The 22,580-nt window shown below is 35.0% G+C and overlaps 1 long non-coding RNA gene across 2 annotated transcripts in view; it reads left to right on the forward strand.

The window, feature by feature from the left end:
* Nucleotides 1–22,580, forward strand: part of LOC311589337 — a 62,661-nt gene that overhangs the window by 37,543 nt on the left and 2,538 nt on the right. For both annotated transcript variants that reach the window (XR_014776505.1, XR_014776506.1), the window contains one exon: nucleotides 21,149–21,349. This is a non-coding gene — a long non-coding RNA (uncharacterized lncRNA). The remainder of the gene's footprint in view (nucleotides 1–21,148; nucleotides 21,350–22,580) is intronic.

A 22,580-nucleotide genomic window follows, 5' to 3' on the forward strand; every position in this document is an offset into this window, starting at 1 on the left:
GCACTGTCTGATTTACTTGGTTTTATACACAAGGTGGTATGAAGCGTAATGTTTTCTTTTGCCCCCATTGTCTCTTGTTCCCTTATTTTATCTACTGCTGTGAAGAAGAGTTAAACTAACAGACCATTTCAGTCAGTCTTAGCAACATGAAACAACACATTCAATTTTGCATTGTGGACATATTTACGCAAATGTCCTCCTTAAAAATCTTTAATGTACCTGCTGTTAAAATTAGCATGGTTGGAAGAGAAGCAATGTTATCAATTAGAAAAGAACAAGAAAATAAAAAAAATTCTTAGTTTATGTTTTACAACATTGAGGAATAGTTTTTTACTGCTTATAAAGTTTTTATTTTGAAATATATAATTTAAGCATTTCACACCAGTATATTTTATTTTAAAAAATAAAAATATAAAAGATGCCAATTCTTGAAATTTGCTTGCAATCAGTTTAGTGTTTCTTTGGTTATAGCAAAATAAATAAATATATAACGTGAAGAAAAAACATGTAATCACTTTCCTGCTCTGTAGATTGGAAATAATCTAGAACTCTTAGTAACTATCAGATGGTAAAATGTGTTTTCTCACTGAAATAATAATGAAGAATTTTGTGTACTATTTAATTTATATTTAACTGATGTTGACTGATGGCTTCCTAGGACAAAATCATTTTGTCATTATGAAGATTAAGGTAATTTAAAAAGACTTTTAATTAGACTGATATTATTTATTTACCTGCTTAGAATTCACAGAATCCGGGGCTCTATACCTTTAATGTAACTTTTAAGTGATTTTAGTTTGTATATATATTTGTTGTCCTACACAGTTTCAAACACTAGTTCATATATAGTCAACTTGATTTCAGTGGGAGACTCATGCCATTAATTGACCAATGATTCTTTTAAGCCATGTCACTTTCCTACATTCAATCAAGGAAATATGTTGACTACTTTACTCACTATAACAAAATATGTTAAAAAAAAAAACCACACAATTGAAGAAAATATTGTATTGAGTCCGAGTTTCACATGTTCAATCCATGTCTGTTTAGTTCTATGCACTTGGGATAACATCCTTGTCCTTGTGAGAGTGGGGATTAGATAGAGAAACTCCTTTATCTTATGAATCACAAGAAACAGAGGCTTAGGAAGGGAGCAAGAGCCAGGTATGGCTATCCTAGGCTTACACACAGTGGCCCAGTTCCTCCACACAGGTCCCAATTTTTGAGGCTTTTACTTTCTACCAAAATAGGTCCAATGACTGGACTAAGTTTTTTACACACAGGCTTGCAGGAGACATTGCATGTCCCATGTAAATCTTCATTTCATACCGTAGAATTATGTGTGTTAGTTTTCTTTCTAGGAGGCATATTTCCCAGTGAATGTTGTAGATCAAATTTGCATTCATCAAAATGTTTTGCAATTACTGATGTAACAATACCCTTCAATATTGAATTTTATGTTTCAAATATTTCAACAGATTTGTAAATCTTATGTTATATATTTAAACGTGAGTTGATTTAACTCTAAACCCAGAAAACTATCAACCTTCAAGTTCTGTTTTTTTTTGTTTGTTTGTTTGTTTTGTTTCCCATCTAGTTTGAAAAACAGCGTACTTTTTTCTGAACTCATTTTCCATCCAGGTACAATAGAAAAGCACCACACCCTTATTGTCTGTTTTGTATTTGTTTAATTTTATTTTTACCACTTACCTAAAGATTTTTAGATACAAAATCTCTTTTCAAGTTAGCACCCATAATACTTTTCCTAAATATTTATATCCTTCCCTATCTAACCATAATTTCATTGTTATTGAGTATATCTCCTATAGGCTATTGCCACAAGTTATTAGTTAAAGACTCTGATCTAATACTAAGATTTGTGCCATTCATGAGAGGTCCAGTTATCCTGTGCAAAAGAAACATCTTAGATTTTTAAAAGGAGATTGTCTTTATCTTGTTGATGAGATGTGTTATGTCACATGTCACCAGAGGGGCTCTTTTCCAGGCCGATGGTGACTGCATTCTAACACATTAGAGGAGTCAGGAAAAAAATGTGAAGACAGAAACCGAAGTACTAGCTCTTAAAAATGAAGCTCCCAAGCACATGAGGCGCATCTGCATGCACTTTATTGATCAAAATAAGTACTGTTATTGATGCACTGAGCTCAATAACATCCTCTCCACATTCATCTCTCTCTAGAACACTGGAATATGAATTTAATTGAACATAAGTTCTTTGTAGCTGAAATTAGTTAAAATGAGATCATACCACATGAGGATTGTTTCTAAACGCAGTGAAAGGTGAGCTTATGACAAAAACAATATGTAGATATGCAGCCATGCAATGAAAGATGCTGAATGAGGATACAAAGAGATGGTCTGTAAATGCAATGGGAGAACTAATAGAACTAATACAGATATTTGAAAAACATTATAAATGGAATGTTCTTGTTTTCATCTTTTATATGTAAACCAAATGTTCTCATCTTCTGTGTTGTTGTAAGTACCCAGAGTGCAGCTCATAGATAATAAAAATTAATCACTCATAGGTTTAACATTCAAGACTAAAGTATCAATAGATTTCGTGTCTAATAAGTGCCTGATTCCCCATGAATACCTCTTTTTTTCACTGCCAGTTCACTTGATAATAGGAGTAAAGGAGTATTCACTTGTATTTTTTTTCTTATACGCCCACATCGCCCAGCCACTTCCCAGAGCCCCACATGTAAATTTTCATGATAAAGTACACATATGGCTCATATCAACAAGTATTCTAAGAACAAACACATTCAAAAAATAAGTTTCTTCCAGGCACTTTATCCCTTGAGTTATTAGAATGTAAAATATGCAGCCTCTGAATTTGTGATTTTTGTCTCTAAGTTAAAATGCATTCATTTATTACAGTGTCCTAACAAAATATGTATGTATTATTTTTCTGTGTAACAACACAATTCTAAAATCAGTGGAGACCCAAAGCCTTAGAGAGAGCAATCAGTTCACATGAGAAGTTTACTAAAATTTAAGTAACAATCCACACTCATTCAAACTTTAATTTTGTCTGTTAGGAGCTAAAAGAAAATGGTAGTTTTAGGGAAGATTCTATGAGAATAATTTCTGTAGAGAAGCTCTTTTAAAAAGGCAGGAATTTTCATATTTGATGTGAAAATTGAATGTGATATACTGCATTGTGAAATTACCTTTTATATCCCTTTTCCTAATAGGGGATATTTATGTTACTTATCATAATGGATGCTTGAAATATGTAGTTTCTGGTTATACGATTTGTTTCAATGTTGGTACAAAATGCAGGTGAGTCAGGTGAGTCAAAATGCAAAAGAGGCAGGTGAGTCAGAGGGACCTTGATATTATGAGATAAACTAGAAAAATTGTTCATTTGTTTGTTGGAAGTCCAAGCTGTAAAAGGAAGATTTACTGAATCACAGTAAATGGAAATGAGGCTCATCAGGAGGAGAGGAAGGGCTTCACCATGATGAGTAGGACTTTGCTAGGAAAAGATGCTTGGGCAAGTGTTTGACTCCTAAAATAATTTTAAGACAACAATCAAAATTTGAGAAAGCAACAATGTTCGTGAAGTAAGTAAAGATTATTTAAGACAGTCTGGTAGACTCACCAGTTATTATAATGGTAAGAAAATATGTCAGATACAGAGAGTTGTAATGAAGGACACAGAAGTCTTTCTTGGGGTTTATAAGGAGAATCATTTAGGACACAAAAGTGAGGAGTGCCCTGAAGGAGGAGGTGGGAATTTACCCTTTTCTGCAGTATTTATTCTGTAGACAGGCTAGGATTTCCATTTCAGGACATAGTACTGACTTAAATGCTCTTGGTCACTGTGGCCCTGTGTTCAACTTTGCAAAGAAAGATGCTCCATTGCACTGAACTTCATTAGGCTACATCTTAAAGGACAAGTCAATTTGGGAGGGAACCACATCTATATTTGGGGAAAAATTAGTAAAATTCAAATATATTTAATTTTAAAAACTATAGGATCGTGAAATGTCATATGAAGAGTAAAATATTTCTAGAAGTCCATGTGATATGCCTCATTCAACAGAAAAATTCATTGGTAATGGTTTTAATACTTTAAATATTGGTAGGGGTCACTTAGTCTATACTTCATAATGGTAATATGCTTCTATTTTGATTTATTTTATTTTATTTTTTAAGGAAACTGCTTTGATGAGGAATGAGAATTACAATAATATATGGGTATAAAACTGAATACTTAGAAAGAACTTAGAAAGTATACTCACTCAAGAAAGTGATAGTAGCATGTTCTCCTCTATTTTGATTTTGAGGGCTTTTTATTTACATAAGTTTATAGATGCTCTCACATATTCTTATAACATATTTATGATATAACTTCATAATTGAAACATATAGGAATAATCATTTAAGTTCTATGATACAAATTTATACATTAGCCTATTCATGATTCAAAGACATATGTTTAAAAAACACATAAATAAGCACTTTAAATACATAAATGTTTATTCAAAAAATTCATATACTTAAATTTACATATTAGTAGTTTTAAGTTAATTTCAAGGGTGTTTTCAAGTGAGCATTTTGGCAGATTAATAAAATAAAGTGTAAGTATTGGATCCATTGGATGTTTAAAGGTGAAGAAATGAGTATCGTCTCCAATTACATCTCACATTTATTAGTGATAAAGTATATGAGTTTGGAGGATGAAGACCCTAAAATCCTTTCAAAGCTTTCTAACTACAAAAATCTGTCTAAATAATCTAAAGTTACACCTAAACTTCATCCTTACATGTGAAAACACTGTGTTCCTTCTGTACAGTCTAGTTGAACACTGAATGAGGCAATCAATGTCAAGTACTTATCACAGACGTTAGCACACAATGACCACCCCCTAAATACTGGTTATTACTGATCTCTCACAAAGATTGACCTACCATTGTAAAGAGTGAAACATGTGTCCCTGAGAAGAAACAATACTACACGATATCTTGAGTTTATGTGTCTGGCTTGTACATTTTGCAGTAATTTTAGAGTTCAGCAGTCAGAATTACCTTCCAGATAAAACAGGAACATTGCTTAATATAAGGCCATGTCTAATTTCAGATTCATTGTTCAAACAGGGAGGTAATTCAGATCTAAAAATATGTATTTCTATTTATATGGTGAAAAGTTTATATCTTATTTTATTGGTTTTGGGGAGCAGTATTAGTGAATGAACGTAGGATCTTACCAATATGTTCAATGATTATTAACTTATTATTTGAGTGAAATCAATGGCTGCTCCTTAACCAGCTTCATACACAAATGACCACACAAAGAGACCAGGATCTATTTAATTAGTCTACAGTGCAATGCTGTGAAATAATTACTCCATACTAAAGCTCCATGCTAGTATAGTTTCCTCCCATTCTGATTTCCCACCTTATACTTGATTTTAAATCATCTCTTAGGCCCACTTCGTTTCCCCTGATAGTTCCAGGTCTTCTCCTCTGGGGCTCCATCCTCTCCTTCCTCCTCTTTCACTTCACTCACTGGGTCAAGAGATGACACCCTACTATGTGTTATTGTTCATCATTGGATAGTTTGTTTTTATTAGCAATACAGACAACAAATGGTGAGTGTTTACACAAATTTGAGACAGTAGATATTTAAAATAAACATTACAATGCAATATTGGGATTGATCCAGATAGTGGGGTAGAGAAACCAGCATTTGAATAAGCAGGGTAAACTGTACACAGTCCATGAGAAAATTATACCAACACACAGGCTAGGCAAGAATTCTACCACTTAGCTATAACACCAGCCACTAAGTTAGTATTATACAAGTGGTTATTAATATGCAGTACTTCAGAAGGAAAAAAGGATGAATCCAGTTAAAAATCATTGAAACAGAGGGAGAAAATAAAATTTCTATTTACATATATCAAGGCTCATTATAAATGTAGCATTATGCATTTGCCTGCTATTACCTTAGTATATTTTGCTTCTATGTTAGCCTAAAATACACCAGACAGTAATTTTTTAATCTAAACCAACATTGATAAACTATGGTTGGATGTAATAAGGAAGGAAATGTTTCAAAATGGTGAATGTGGTGGTAGCTATAGAGTCATCAACGGACCCTATTTGCTTAGAAACTAGGGGTTTTCCTGAATATATAATTTCATATGATAAAAACAATGGTCCTAGTCACATTCAGGCCAATTTGTAGTTGAAGAAATAAAAGATAACCATGGTGTGCTTACATACCTTTAACCCAAGCACTCCGGAGGCAGAAGGAAGGGGATCTCTCAATTTGAGAATATTCTGGTTTACAAAAGTGAGTTCCAGGACTTCAGAAAGAAAGTCTGTCTTGAGTGTCCCTTGTCCCAGAGATGCCCCTCCACTGATTTCCATCCTCTTGCTTGTCCTCCCCCAATCCATCCCTGTTCTCTCCACACCTGATTCCCTCCCCTCTTCCCCTCTCCACCACTGTGACCATTCAGTTCCCTCCCTCCATCTATTTCAGATGTCTATTTTATTTATTCTTCTTAGTGAGACTCAATCATGGTCCCTTGGTCCCTGCTCGGCTTCTTTGTGTCTGTGGATTGTAGAATGGTTATCCTATAGTTGATAGCTCATATCTACCTATAAGTGAGTACATATCATGTGAATCTTTTTGAGTCTGAGTTATCTCACTCAGGATGATCCTTTCTAGTTCTACCCATTTGCTTTCAAATTACATGATGACTTTGTTTTTAATAGGTGAGTGGTATTCCCTTGTGTAAATGGACATGGGAGTCTTTGGAGGTGACCCAACCTGTGACTCCTAGCAGTGGAGAATACGGATGTTGAAGTTGCCACCTCCTGTTGCTAGAGGGCACTTCCAGCGGAGGAAGGGGAACAAGAATCTTCCCAGAAAACCTTTGACTCAGAATTTTCCTTGCCTAGAAAAAGTGTAGAGATAAAAATGGAGCAAAGATTGAGGGATGGCAAACCAATAACTGGCCCAATTTGAGACCAACCTCTGTCACTATTAATGATATTCTGCTATATTTGCTGACAGAAGCCTAATTTAACTGTCTTCAGAGAGGCTTCACCCAGCAGCTGTAGGAAACAAATGCAGACACTTACCGTCAAATAATAAGTGGAACTCCGGGAGTTCTATAAAGGATCAAGAGAATAAAAGGAGCATGATGGGTCAAGAACACCCCAAGAAGACACACGGAGTAAATTAACTGGGGCCAATGGGGCCTGACAGAGACTGAACCACTAACCAAAAGAACGAGGGCCCCTAGACCCTCTACACATATGCATCATGGTCATTATGTGGGTTTCCTAACAATGGGAGAAGGAGCTGCCACTGACACTGTTGCCTAACTTTCTATCGCTTTCCCCTAGCTGAGGTACTAGTCTGGCCTCAGTGAGAGAGGATGCCCTTACAACTGCTGTGACTTGAGGGACCAGTGTACATTGGTACCCATGGAGGCCTTCCCTTCTCTGAGAAAAAAAGAAGGGAAGAATAAGGGAGATGGTGTAAGTGTGGGTCTGGGAAGAGAGGAGGGAGGTAGCTGGGATCTGGTTGTAAAGAGATTAAATAAATAAGTAAACAGAACAGGAAAATTGCCTAAGAAAGAAATAGAGGTAGAGAGAGAGGAGGAGGCGAGAGAGAGAGTGCGAGAGGGAGGAAGAAGAAGAAGAAGAAGAAGAAGAAGAAGAAGAAGAAGAAGAAGAAGAAGAAGAGGAGGAGGAGGAGGAGGAGGAGGAGGAGGAGGAGGAGGAGGAGAAGGAGGAAAAGAGGAAGTAAGGACATAATGGAATAAAAAAGAAAAGGAAAAGAAGGAAGAAGAAGAGGAGGAGGAAAAGAGGAAGTAAGGGCATAATAGAATAAAAAAGAAAAGGAAAAGAAGGAAGAAGAAGAAGAAGAAGAAGAAGAAGAAGAAGAAGAAGAAGAAGAAGAAGAAGAAGAAGAGGAAGAAGAAAAGAGGAAGAATGCAAGTTCCCACCAAGAAGAGTAAGTGGATAGTAGGGCTAAGGCTTCATTTTTACACCTTTTGATTCTCTAAAGGCACCATGGTGGTTGTTAAGAACAAGCCTCTGAGAAAGAGGGCAAGAAGGGAGCCAAGAACTAGATTTTCTAAGAAAGATGTACTTGAACTGAAAGCTCAGCTACATTTAATATTAGCAATATTGGGGAAAAGACTTCAAAGGATTCAAGAAACCAAAATTCTCATCTGATTGCCTCAAGGGTCATGTATTTGAACTGAGCTTTCCTGATCTACAGGACGATAAAAGTATGTTTAGAAATTCAAGCTAATTACCGAGGATGTCCAAGGTAAAAACTGACTGAATGAAGTGGATTGCATGGATCTTTTCTGGAACAAGTTATATACTGTGGCTAAAAAAAAAATGGCAGGTCATGATTTAAGCTCATATTGATGGCAAGACAACACACAGTTATTTCTATGTTGATTTTATTAAATGCTTTAACAACCAGAAGCACAAGATCTCCTATGTGCTGTACCGACAGACCAACCCTATATGGAAAACATGACAGAAACTATGGCTAGAGAAGTACACACTAATGTGGTAAAATAAATACTTAATAAATTGATTCCAGTCCACCTTGGGAAAGCACAGAAGACATTCACTATTCTGTTTCCTTCTCACAACATCTTTCTTAGAAAAGTAATATTTTGAAGAAGCCCACCTTTGAATTAGGAAAACTCACAGATTCATGGTGAATGGTATATATCTGGAAACTCTGCTGGGGATGAAAGAGATGCCAAAGGTGAAGGAGTTGATGGATAGCAATCAACCACTTAATGATTTTTTAAACTAAAGTTTGTTAGTAGTGACAAATGAAAAGTCCTACTTATAACAAGAATATTCTTTCATATTAGGATCTGAACAGGTATACTTTCTGATGATGAACGTTCACAAAAATACTAATATTATATCATTATTTTGTAAAAATGATTCATTTCATCATACAGTATTATACATATTTTATTTTTATAATTATGTAATTTACCCTTAGAGTTATTTTAAAATATTTAATTCTATTAATTTTTATTGAATTAAAAACTACAAAGATGCCAGGACTTTAAAAAAAAAAGCAAAACTATAATGAAAGAGAATGAAATAGCTGTCCTATGAGACCATTGAGATTAAGATTAATCCTTAACATAAAGTGTAGAGTCCAAAATATGAGAAGTAGAGTGGAAATCGTGTAACTCATCCTCTAATGTATTATTTTCTAAATGAGGAAAATCCGGGTCTCTGAATGACATAGAAAAAATGGTATATTTGAAGTTCAAGGACCGTTAGGCAATAGAGACTACTCTGGCTTTATTTTTTAAGTTCTGTCAGTAGCTGAGGACTTTGAAGGGAATGCAGAGTGTAAGTAGTGCATATAGATATGAGGAAATTTCTGAATTCAACATAAAACTAATTTAGTTTACTACACACTCTGGTAGTTTGTCTACATTGGCAACAGCAGGAGCCAGAGCCATAACTTTATGTTCAAAGTTGAAGATAGTGCTGATTTTCAGAGTACTAGGTTATTTTCTCACTCAGCATGAGCTTGGGGTGTTGACTTGAGCACTGCTGGTGAGCATCTGAAAGGTTATACACTGGCAGAGTTCCTCTTGGGATCAGAGATTCCTGTTCTTAGTGAGCCTCCCAGTTCCTGCAAAGAATTTGAGAGATTGTCTTCAGACAGTGTTTTTTTCCCGTGAATTTTATTGTCCCCTGGTAGTTGGTACTATCAGTTTTTCCTCCCTGACAAGAACAGGTGCACTCTAGGAATTCACTAGATGTGAAGGGGGCGTTCAAACTCACTATGTTAAATGGAAATGATAGGGTAATAAGAGCAAGAGAGCCCTGGAGTTTAATTCTGTTAAGGCTTAGATGTTGAAAAGTAGATTTATGTATAAAGTGGTCAAAACTGATTCAACTAAAAAAATTTTATCTGAAAAAAAATAAAATGTCTTTTATCTTTGGGTTCCCTTAAACATAACTATATTTTTAATAGATTAACTGATCAATCTGAATAAATTAATAAAAAATAAAAATAAATAAGACATATAAGTCTCAATTCTCAAAAAATGGAAAACAGAGACTCTATTATAATTAGTTTTACACTACTTTTGATGAAATCATCAGTTAAGTCATTTTCTTATTCTTTCAGTGGGCTAAATTGAATGTCGATCTGTAAGAATTGTGTAGATATTTTGATAGGGATTGCATTGAATCGGTAGGCTGCTTTTGTTCACTGAGAGTGGGAGATCTTTCTATCTACTGATATCATCTTCAATTTTTTCTTCAGAGATTTAAAATTTTTTTCATACAAGCCTTTAACTTCTTTGATTGGAATTACAGAAAGATTATTTTATGTTTTTGTGACTACTGTGAAGCATGTAGTTTCCCTAATTTCTTTCTCAGCACAATTGTCATTTGTATACAGGAAAGCTACTGATTTTTTAAAAATCATTTTAATGATTTCATATCTAGTCACATTGATGAAGGTGTTTTTCAGTTGAAGGAGTTCCTTGGTAGAATTTTTAGGTCACATATGTATAATATCATACCATGTATAAATAGTGATACTTTGACTTCTTCCTTTCCCATTTGTATTCCCTTGACCTTCTTTAATTTTCTTATTGTTCTAGGTAGGACTTCAACTACTATATTGAAGAGGTACAAAGAATGTGGAGAACCTTGTCTTTTCCCTGATTCCTGTGGAATTTATTTAAGTTTATCTCCATTTAGTTTGATGTTGGCTATAGGCTAGCTGCATATTGCCTTTATTATGTTTAGGGATGTGCCTTGTATCCCCTATCTCTCAAAACTTTCAGCATGAATGAATGTTTGATTTTGTCAAATGCCTTTTAGCATCTAAGAAGATGACCATATGTATACTTTTTCTTTCACTTTGTTTATATGATGGATCATATGGATGTGTCTGTATACTGAAACATGCCTCCATGCATAGGATAAAGCTTACTTGGTCATGGTGAATGGTTTCTTTGATGTCTTCTTGCAATCAGCTTGCAAACATTTTACTGAGTATTTTTGCATCAATGTTAATAAGGGAAATTGGTCAGATATTTTCTTTCTTTTTCAAGTCTTTGTGGTTTAGGCATCAAGGTCACGGTGGCCTCATATAATGAGTTTTGTAATGTTCCGTCTGTTTCTATTTCGTTGAATACTTTGAAGAGAATTGGTATTAGCTCTTCTTTGAAATTCTGGTAGAATTCTATGCTGAATTCATCTGGCCTTGGTTATTTCCCCCCCACCCCTACCCTTGGGAGAGTTTGATGACTGCTTTTATTTCCTTAGGAGATATAGGAATACTTAATTTTTTCCTTGATCTTGATTTAATTTTGATAGTTGGGAGCTATCAAGAAAATTGTCTATTTCATTTAGATATTAAAATTCTGTGGAAGATGAGCTTTTGAAGTAATACCTAATGTTTCTTTGGATTTCCTCAGTGACTGTGGCTATGTCTCCCTTTTCATTTCTGATTTTGTTGATTTGAATAGTCTCCCTCTGCCTTTTAGTTATTTTGGCTAAGGGCTTGTCTATCTTGTTAATTTTTCTCAAAGAACCAGCTCTTGGTTTTGTTGATTATATTGATTTCAGGCCTGAGTTGGATTATTTCCAGTGGTCTGCTCCTTTTGGGTGTGTCTGCTCCTTTTTGTTCTAGATATTTCAGGTTTGCTGTTAAGTTGCTAGTATGGGACCTCTCCAATTTCTTTATGAAGGCATTTAGTGCTTTGAATTTTTCTCTTAGTATTGCTTTGATTGCATCTCAAAAATTTGAATATGTTGTGCTTTCATTTTCATTGAACCCCTGTTTAGATGTAGCTAATGGTAGCTCATGATTTATGTGTATGGGAAGGAGAGAGAGAGGAGACTGCCTCTCATATGATTCTGGTGCATACAATTTGATCACTGCCCCATGGTGGGTAGGCCTTGGGGGCACACAGAGGAACCGGATGCCAGGTACATTAATGAGTCCTGATAGACTGTTATCAAATGATAGGGGAGGAGGCCTCCCATCAGAGAACTGGGGGAGGTCAATAGAGTGGAAGATGGAGGAAGAGTGGGAACTGGAAAGCAAGGGCATAACAATGGGGATATAATGTGAATAAATTATTTAGCCTGTCAGTGGGGGCGCATGCCTTTAATCCCAGCACTTGAGAGGCAGACTGCTGTGAGTTCACAGTCAGCCTGGTCTACAGAGTGAGTCCAGGACAGTCAAGGGCACACAGAGAGACCCTGCTTTTAAAAAACCCAATATATATATATATATATATATATATATATATATATATATATATATATATATATATATATATATCTGGATGTGAATGACTGTATGAACCTCTTTTGAGACTCTCAATGGTTTGCTGTGTCTACTGTTTAGACTCTGGGTCATTTGTGTATTTCTGCAAGCCAGCATAGAGGATAGTTTTTAATGGTGTAGTTACATGGATGTTTTTTCTTAAAGCATTAGGGAACTACTACTCCTAGCAGCTACAAAATGACAAATTTATTTCTGACATCAACACATTTTCTAAATTTTTAATATGTAATGCTTTTTTTTAAAGCTTCCATTTTTCCAAGAAAGAAACCTCCTTTTCTCAAATTTATGTTTATCCATATTTTTCTTTCTACGTGTTTTGTGTCTCAAGACTTTATTATTATTTAACATTTATTTCCCTTGTTTAGAGAACTTCCTTTGCTGTGACAAAAATTTATTGTTGAAAATAATTTTAGTTTTCTTTCTTTTTAGTACAACTTTCTTTTCTATTCTTTCTTTACTGTTGTTGTTCTTGGTTTTTGGTTTTTCGACACGGTGTCTCTGTGTAGCTGGGTGTCCTGGACTCACTTTGTAAGATCAGGCTGGCCTTGAACTCACAGTGATCCACCTGCCTCTGCCTCCTGAGTGCTTGACTATTTTCTATTCTTTCTGAAAGGTGGTTCCCCTAGCTAAGGAGCTATTGAAAGTTGATTGCTGTTGGGTGAGGAACATCAGTTTTCTTCAAGTCAGTGACGCTTATTGTATTAACCATATTCTTCCAGAGAAGTCCTGTCACCTAGGAGTAATTAGTAAATACAAACTGGACTTTAGGTTTTTGTTTGTTTGTTTGTTTGTTTGTTTGTATCTTATGAGATAAAGTGAAAAAAAATATGAAGTTGAGCGGAGATAGAGGTGGGGAAGTTCTGAAAAAAATGATGGAAAGTAAAATGAATGTAATAAAATATTTTTTAAGAAATTCTTATTCAATAAACAAAATGTTATTTGAAAGCAATAGATTTTAAGATATCACACCAGCATCCCTAAAACATTACAGCACTAATGTTCTCTTTCTTCAGATTAGAAAGCTGATCTTAGAATATCTATTCCCTCTTACAAGTAATATGTTATTTTCTTGGGTCTTTTATAATTATTCCCATTAAATTTAGCTTTCTGAACTTTTCTTATGCTTTGCCATGGACTATAACCCTCTGAGCCTACCTTTCTGTGGCTTCCTTAGCTTCCATACCATTAGTGGATATTTATCCAGGAGTTTCAGTTACACCAAAGTCTGGTCTGTATAGTTATTGTTCTGCAGGTTCAGGAGAATGTGTTCTCCCTGGATTTTAGTTTGTCTTCATCTTTTTTTGTTAAAGTTGGGAGATTCTATCAATCATCCAGTTCCTAGATCTATCCTTAACATTTCTAATACTTAAGAGGCACTTACTGTTAACTGGCCACTGGGACCCTGTCTCAGTAGTATCTCTAACTGATACCAGGAAAGTCTCTGTGTCTTTTCAGAATACAAAGTCTCTCTCTGGCCTCTGTCAGTGTTTCTCTGACTTCACGGTGTACGGATCCCTTATTTCCCTTGGTGGCTTTGTAGGGGTTACCTCATATTGTTAAAAGGACTTTAGATCTTGGCAAAGAAAGAGCTCACTTGGTTCATCAGGAAGCCTGAGGCAGAGAGCTCCTCTTCTGTTGGACCACATTTTGTATGATCCTTCTGCTTTATTCTTTCTTTGGTCCTTGACCCCTACAGCTTATTGTCTCATTACATTTCTCATTTCTATCTGGGCTGCCTGAAACACTTAAGAGATTTATACCTGGAGTGGAAAGTGTGGGCAGAAGCAGCACTGCCATATCTTGCCTAGGTTGACAGGTTTTTGTCTCTAAAGTCATACTTCCCTGTTCTTGGCAATATTGGATGAAGTTATAGATGATGTAGGGTGCCTTCCTGATATCATAACTTGGAGAACTAATGCTGGTTTCTAAGAAACAGAGACCAGAGTCTCACAAATAAACATCTCACAATGCACAGGAGAGACCTTAACAATGAAGAAACATTATAGCCAATCTTCTTTTAAATATTCAGTGCTTTTTAAGAAAAAGAGAGAGAGAGAGAGAAAACTACATTAATTTTCAAATGTACTTTTGAGTCTGGTATCAATGTCCCTCCTTTTTTCTGTTTTTCCAAGCAGCTGTCAGCTCAGGTGTATAAATCCTTCAGACTAACATGCAAAGAGCCTTCCCAATATACACCTAAGAATATACAATTGTCAAATTTGGAACTGTCATTTTCTTAATTCAATGCATTTACAAATCAAAATGATGGCTATTATATTGAATGGCCTTGAGATGTTATACATTATATTATAAATAAGGAAAAGATCTAGAAGCTAATAACTCCTGGCCCTCCCATTATATTTAATACAGTTGTATGCAAAAAAATTAGTGTGGGGCTTTTGGCTTCATTAGCATAGCTTTCATTTTTGATATTAAATATAATTTGGCACACGTTTTAATAATCATTTTCTAGTACTATTTCAGGTTGTAATTTATGTTTTATGCCACTGCCTAATTTACTGGAAATCAGTTTAAGAGTCAAATACATTTCTGGAAACCTTGCTTGTGTAAACACCACTACAGACTTGGAAACTACAAGAATCAAAGAAAGAATTGATGTGGCAGTTCATTGCTGACCTGCGAGGTCCAGGTCTATCGAGTTGCTGCCAGGAATATTTGTACTCTTTACACATAGACTTCATTTTCCTGCCAATGAGGTCTAAAGCACACTACCACAGTGTGACTTTCTGAGTCCTGATGCTCTTCCATGGTGCAGGGGAGCTCTTGTCAGTCTCACCACTTTTCTGCCCTGTATGAGATGCCCTGTAGGGACCAGTAAAGCAGACAGGTATTACTTCTCAGTACCCAACTCATCAAAAGTCTGAGGACAGAAGGTTTTGAATGAATCAGAGCACTTTGCACAGTTGCTCAACTGCTAATGAGGAACACGGACACTTTTCTCAAGCTGCCCAAACCAGGAGGCCATCTGTACAGCTGAATTGTGTCTCTGAGGATTTGTAAAGAGAAAGCTGAGCCTGACCTCTCAAGGGAATGTTTCTCACTGGCCTTCAAAACTGTACAAAGCATGCATAAGAAATAGAAAAATGAATACAAATTATTTAAAGGGTCCACATTTTACATTTTATTTTCTGAAAATGATCATATTTAATTAAGCCCTATTTGTATTTTAATAATTGCTTTGTTTAACTGCTATATATCTTAGTAATACTTATAATCATTCCTCGTCTCTAAGGTCAAGTACTTCTAGTGTGATAATACATAATTCATCTCTTTGCTTACAACGTTGGTTTCTTCTATTGTTTTTTAGTTTCCTTTAAGCATAGAATTACGCACATGGTTTTATGCTATGTCAGTGAAACATAGTACAATTTTGGAACATGATGAAATAATGTGATAAATTTGAAAGTATTCATTTATAAAACTAATGTTTTTAGGATTCTATAGATATGTAGTAAGAGTTATAATCAATAACATTCTTACATGAGGCTTCTTGGCATTATAGAGTTATTTGTAACTTACTTCTATGTACTTGAGCTGAGTATAGAGAGATATGCTTGAGAGCTCTTGAAATTCTTTTTTCACCTTATCAATATAAATTTAAATATTACATCTTTCTATTAATTATATTCTTTCTTCATGTTATCTAAATGGCCATCATGATAAAGTCATATGCTTATGCCCAAAATATGAAGTGGAGCCAATGGATTTCTTCAGTTATTTTCATAGTTTGTTATGAGACAAAGTTACCTTTGAGGATCACTAGATAGTATCAAGACATGGAAGATAAAGAATGAAGACACTCACATTCACTCCTTTTTGTTTCATTCTTATTTTTTGAAAGTAAAAATACAATCTGCTGATGTGGAGAACAAAACGTTTTTATAATAAATGACTGATATTAAAAGACATTCTTACCCAATTCCTACTCTCTAGCTTACTCACGGATTTGGGTGACATCTCTCCTGATCTGGGAATTAACTCAGGACCTTTAGAAGAGCAGGCAGTACTCTTAACATCTGAGCCATCTCTCCATCTCCCAATTCTCTCTCTTTTTCACACTAATTTTATTAATCTTTTAGTTATACATTATGTTTTCTGTTAATACATGTTCATGAGTTTTGTTTCTCTGAGTGATTTCTGTATTTTTACTTATTTATTGCTTTTATTTATGTTATGTGCATATGTTTATTTTTTCTAAAGAAACAGATAGAAAGCTTATGGAGTAGGGTGAGTTTTTAAGTTGGAGGAGAAGAAACAGTGACCAGAATATATTGGGTTAAAATTACTTTTATAATATACATATATAAAATAAATATTTAAAAAAATATTTCAACTCCCTAATTCATTTGTATTGTTTTCCAGTCCTGTGTTATACAGATACATCAAAGAGATACTTGTTCTGTCCATTGGCTAGATCTGGGTCGGGGTTCGAAGTTTACTGCATGTATTGTCCTTGGCTAGTGCCATAGTTTGACCAGGACCCCTGAAACCCAGATCCGCCCATCATAATGTTCTTCTTGTAGGTTTCTAAGTCCCTCTGGATCCTTCTATCTCCCCATTCTCCCATGCTTCTCTCACCTAGAGTCCCAATTGGATGTCTTCCCCTCTGTCGCACTTTCCTCATAAGTGAAGACATTCATGGGACATGCTCCTTGGGCTAGTGTGTAGATATAAGTGAGTATATATCATTTGACTCTTTCTGCTTCTAGATTAACTCACTCATTATGATCATTTCTAACTCAATCCATTTGTCCACAAATTTCAGGAATTGTGTGTTTTTAATAGCTGAGTAGTATTCTATAGTGTACAGGACACTCTTCACAGTTGAGTGGAGAGTGGGGTCTGACTTTCACATGAACTCTGGTGCCCCACATTTGACCACGTCTCCTGGATGGGGAGACCTGGTGGCACTCAGAGGAAGGATAGCAGGTTACCAAGAAAAGACTTGATACCCTATGAGCATGTACAGGAGGAAGAGGTTCCCCTCAGTCACAGTCATAGGGGAAGGGAGTAAGAGGAAAATGAGACGGAGGGAGTAATGGAAGGATAACAATTGACATGTAATATGAATAAATTAATAAAATATATTTTAAAAAGATATCTGTTAAAAGCTTAAACTCATATATACTAACTTCATTTATACCAACAGAAAATAGCTTAGGGGTTACAGAGTCATGGTGACATAGGTGTGCTGTGTGGTGAAGTTTCACCTCCAGACATCTCTGCTACATCATTCAGTACTGATATTATTATTAGAGATGGTGGAACTTGTGGCTCTGAGGTTAGATACAGAAGTTAATTCACTGAGGTTATGTTTTTAAAGGTTAACTGGCTCTTATTCGCTCTGTGTTCTCTGTTTATTGACCACTGTGATGTGAACTGCACTGCTCTGCTTTGCCTTCTTTGCTCCAATGGACTGAAAAATCTGAATTCTTAAGTGAAAATAAATATTTCTTCCCATGTGTTGTAAATCATATGTGGTTCTTATAATAAAAAAAAATCTGATTCATATATGTGCATATATATATGATTATGTATATATGAATATATATATGCAAAAAGAGATTCTGAGTTACTTTTACATGCTGCCAAAGTGACTTTTGAAATGGAGAATCATACCTAAGTAGCTATAATTTTTTATGTCATATAATTTTATATAACAAATATGAAAATAACTAATGTAGCTTATTCTATTCATGTGAATTTTGCTGCATTAAAATATTGTAAAGACTATTACAGGCTACAAGATGGCTTATCAAGGGTATGTGCTTGCTGTCTAAGGCTGAGAACCTGAGGTCACTCCCTGTGTCCTACATAGAGAAGAAGAGAAACAGCTCCGCAAGATGTCCTTCGACCTCCACACACACACCAAGGCATGCAAACGTGCACACCTTAAGAATGAATAATAATTAAAAATAATAAAAATTTAAGAGACAGTTTGAAAAAGCTATTGTCTGGTTACAAAGTCCTTACAGAACAGAGCGTGTGTGCCTTCTGTGCCTCCACAAGCACAGGAAAATGCTAGAAGCTGAGGACTCGAGCTTGAATCTTGTTGTCTATAGGATGTAATGATTAAACAATGTCATTGGGACAAGGACCACTGAAAAATTATAAGTCCACAGAGCAGCCACAAATATGTATGTGTAAGGAATAATGTCTTGCACCTGTAACCCTTGTACATACGAGGTAGAATGAGGATTACAAGTTCAAGGTCATTCTCTTCTACCTAACAACTCTCAGGCCAGCCTGACATAAAGAAGACCTGTTCTTTTAGCACTGAACCTCTTTCTGTCTGTCTCTGTGTCTCTGTCTCTGTCTGTCTGTCTGTCTGTCTGTCTGTCTGTCTGTCTGTCTCTCTCTCTCTCTCTCTCTCTCTCTCTCTCTCTCACTCACACTCACACACACACACACACATACACACACACACACACACACACACACTGCAATTCTTCTAAGATGCCTCTGCTTTTAATTGCTGTAACAGTATATTCAAAAATCATGAAAGATTCTCCAAATAACATCGAAAATTTTCAAACAGAGCTGTCCCCCAGGTTCCGTCACAGAATGTGGCTATTTACCTGAAGTGATAGTCATTTGAAAGGGATGCTGACAAGAAACCTTACTGTCACCTGGAACTCAATGGCCACTAGGTTTTTCAGTTTGGGAAATTTTCTGTAGGTCATCAGGATTTTTTTTTGTGATTCATACTGTAAAGAAAATAGCACCCAACTTTCTGAATGTCATTTAACAAGTCAGCAAACAAAAATGAGAGGACATGAAAGTAGCCATCCTTTTTCTTAATGCAAAACAAAATTGGCATATTCCCAAAAGCTGTGGAGCTGCCAGCTTTTTAAGTGGTTTGGTTTCTACCCTTCCCCTCTCCAGTTTTACTGTCTCATACAGCTTCTAGTGATTTAGAGGGGGAGTTCTGCTGTGTGTGATGTTTGCTGGAGGACATGGAGGACAGGTGTTTTTGAATTCTGAATAAAATGAATTCACTCAATTCTGATAGGAACAGGATTCTGTTAGTGACACTAGGTGTGTGTGTGTGTGTGTGTGTGTGTGTGTGTGTGTGTGTGTGTGTATGTGTGTGTGTCTGTCTGTCTGTCTGTCTGTCTGTCTCTCTGCGGACAACTTTTGGAAGTAATTTCTCTCCTTTATGTGTAGATTTAGGGGGATCAAATTAAGGTTTGTAGGGCACAAAAGAGAGTAAAAAGGACTGAAGGGAGAAATAGGACCAGAGAATGGAAAAAAAGAAGGAAGCAGAGAGTGTGAAAACAAGAAATATACTATAAATAGAACTAGGTTTTGTCTCCATGATTAGAGAGTATTTTGACTATTTGTAGTCATCCCAAAATTAAGTATTTACCTGATTATATGGACCTGCTGTTTAAATTAAGAGGCTATTCTAAGGTTAAACAATGGTAATTTTCTAAGATATATTAATAATGATATTGGATTAGGAAGAGGGACATAGTTGAATTACTAAATTTATTTTACACATGAATATATTTCTAAGTTGGTTTAGGAAGTTTTTTTAAAAACCTAGTCAATGCTGATACAACATACATAATATAACAACTAGTAAAAATATATGACGTGAAATTTTCAAAGTAATTCCATTATATAATGCCATTTTTTCACTTAAAATACTATTGTCTGTATTTATGAAATAGAGAGGATGCAGTCATTATCTTTATATCATTCATGGAGCAAATGGAAAAACATGAAAAGCTGACTCCTGGAACATATCTAATCAACTATGTAATAAAAGCCAAATGACTAAGAATCAAGTATTGCTTCTATTCAGAGCTAAGACCGCAATATTCTAAAATAAGTGAACCGAGGAAAGTCCTTTTTAAAAAAATTTTTTTTTTTTTAGTTTTTCAAGACAGGGTTTCTCTGTGTAGCCTTGGCTGTCCTGGACTCGCTTTGTAGACCAGGCTGGCCTCGAACTCACACGATCCACCTGCCTCTGCCTCCTGAGTGCTGGGAATAAAGGCGTGCACCACCACCGCCCAGCTGGAAAGTACTATTTTTGCTAAGGTCATGGGAGGTCAGATTATTGTTGGCCATTCTTCTACAATGGGTGACAGCTGCTAGCAATACAAATTAGCATTTACAACATACTCCACTGGATTACGGTTCCTTAAGGAGCATGATTGTTATGGCTATGATACCTTTATATGTATGGCACATTCCTTTTCCGTTGGAAGTTCACATATAATAAAGATGGGTTAATCATTGAATATGGAATTCTGAGTTACTCAAACATTTTGCAAGGATCAATTGAGTACATGCATATCCTGATTGCTTTAGTGCCTTTTTCTATCTTTGTTTTTGTTTTTTTGTTTTCCATTTCTTTATTGTATGAAATATCTATTGTGCTTAGCTCCATGTAAACCCCAGAATAGACACTAAAAACATAAGCCAGTCTATGAGCCATGATTATCTTGCAGAGTTGTAAGGCTAAACTGGAAGAAAATGGTTTATGGAATGCTTAGGACCTTAAGTGGAAATTGTCTTCTCTGTACCTGGAAGAAAGTAACACTCTGAAGAACCCAAACCAACAAGCTGTTTGCTGTCATTGGATTACACATATGGCCTGGTAATATTTCCCCAATACTTTGTGCTCATTAAACCTAGTAAAATAATTCAGCAGACTACACTGTTCTCTGGTTTTGCATTGTGTTTGTGGAGCCCACTATCCAATTGTAACTTAGAATCAATATTCTTTCTATTTTTTTTTAATTCCTATCATCAGAACTTGAATCTGAGATACACAAGTAAAAGATTTTTGTCTGTGTGAAGAAGGGAAAAGTCAGCCATCTTAGATCAGCAAGGCATGTTTGAAGAAAGGAATATTCATTCATTATCTTCTATAGTAGAGTCATGCAATAAACAGATAACTCATATCATAATTATGAGCCAGTGATGGAAGAACACCAAAAACAAGGAGAAACAGGTAAGAGTGATTTTAATATTATATTTCATTTAACCAAACACAATCAATATATTATTTTAGCTTATGGTTAACTAAAATGTAATTTCTATCTATACATTATGCCTACATTAACCTATATTAGGCTAAGTATTCAAATTAAAATATGCAGTTTGTATTCATGAATTTTATATATTAAATAAAAATATATTAAATATAATATATTAAAATATTAAATAAGTATATTAAGCAATGTCAAGTGCTCAGTAGTTAAAAATAGGCACATATAGAGTTAGTCAAACAGTTCAGGTGTACATAACAAAAATAGAATAAAGTTTAAAGGAGTCTTGTAAAAAAGGGATTCTAAATGGTGAAACGGTGTTTATGATGGAGAATGGGCTTTATGATGACTCTTTTCTGTAAATGAAATATATATATACAAAAAAGCACCAAGCCCAATGTCTTGTATGTTATATTCAAAGTGTTAATATATACTGATTTTATTATATTGTTCTGGGTTCTCCACCTATTACAGCAATACTATAAACCATATTAAAATTATATGCAATACAGGAATGATTGGGTCAGGTTTTTCAGTATCTTCTACAAACCCTTTAAAGAAATTTAATTTTCATATGACATTTTAAGATATGCTATGTTTTGGGCTTTCAAATGCCTAGAGTACTTACCATATTTTAAATTTTATTAGCATACAAATAATTATGCTCCAATAGGACAATTTTTATTTTATTTTATTTGTTTTTAAATGAAATGTTAGGGAGTTGTTTCTCTCATCTCCATTTTTAACATTATCATACTTATTTATTCTATAATCTTTAACACTATAAATTCATCAAAATAAGTTTAACATCTCGTCTGTAATTCAAACATAAAGAACACATGATCCACTTTGCTTTAATGAATAAAAATAATGGTATTTCTATAAATTATTTGCTAAAAATAGTTTGTTGAATCATCCACATCAAAACAATGTTTATCAAGCATGGGGTCAAGTTGGTGTATTTATGAGCACATACCTAATGCTTTGTAAAAAGTAACAGGAAGTCAGAAAAACAGAAATGCCTCAGGATCATGAAGTCCAGCATGCTGATGAGGACTTGTGTTTTTGAAAAATAAATTCCAAGATAATTGAGGGACATTGAGACATAGAATCAACAAATAGTTCCACGTACTTTTTCAAAATTCCATTAAACTTTCTTCTGTTTTGACTAATTCTTAACAATCTGGAGAATTC

This window comes from Acomys minous, assembly GCF_964271855.1.
Source record: "Acomys minous genome assembly, chromosome: 18".
Lineage (NCBI taxonomy): Eukaryota > Metazoa > Chordata > Mammalia > Rodentia > Muridae > Acomys > Acomys minous.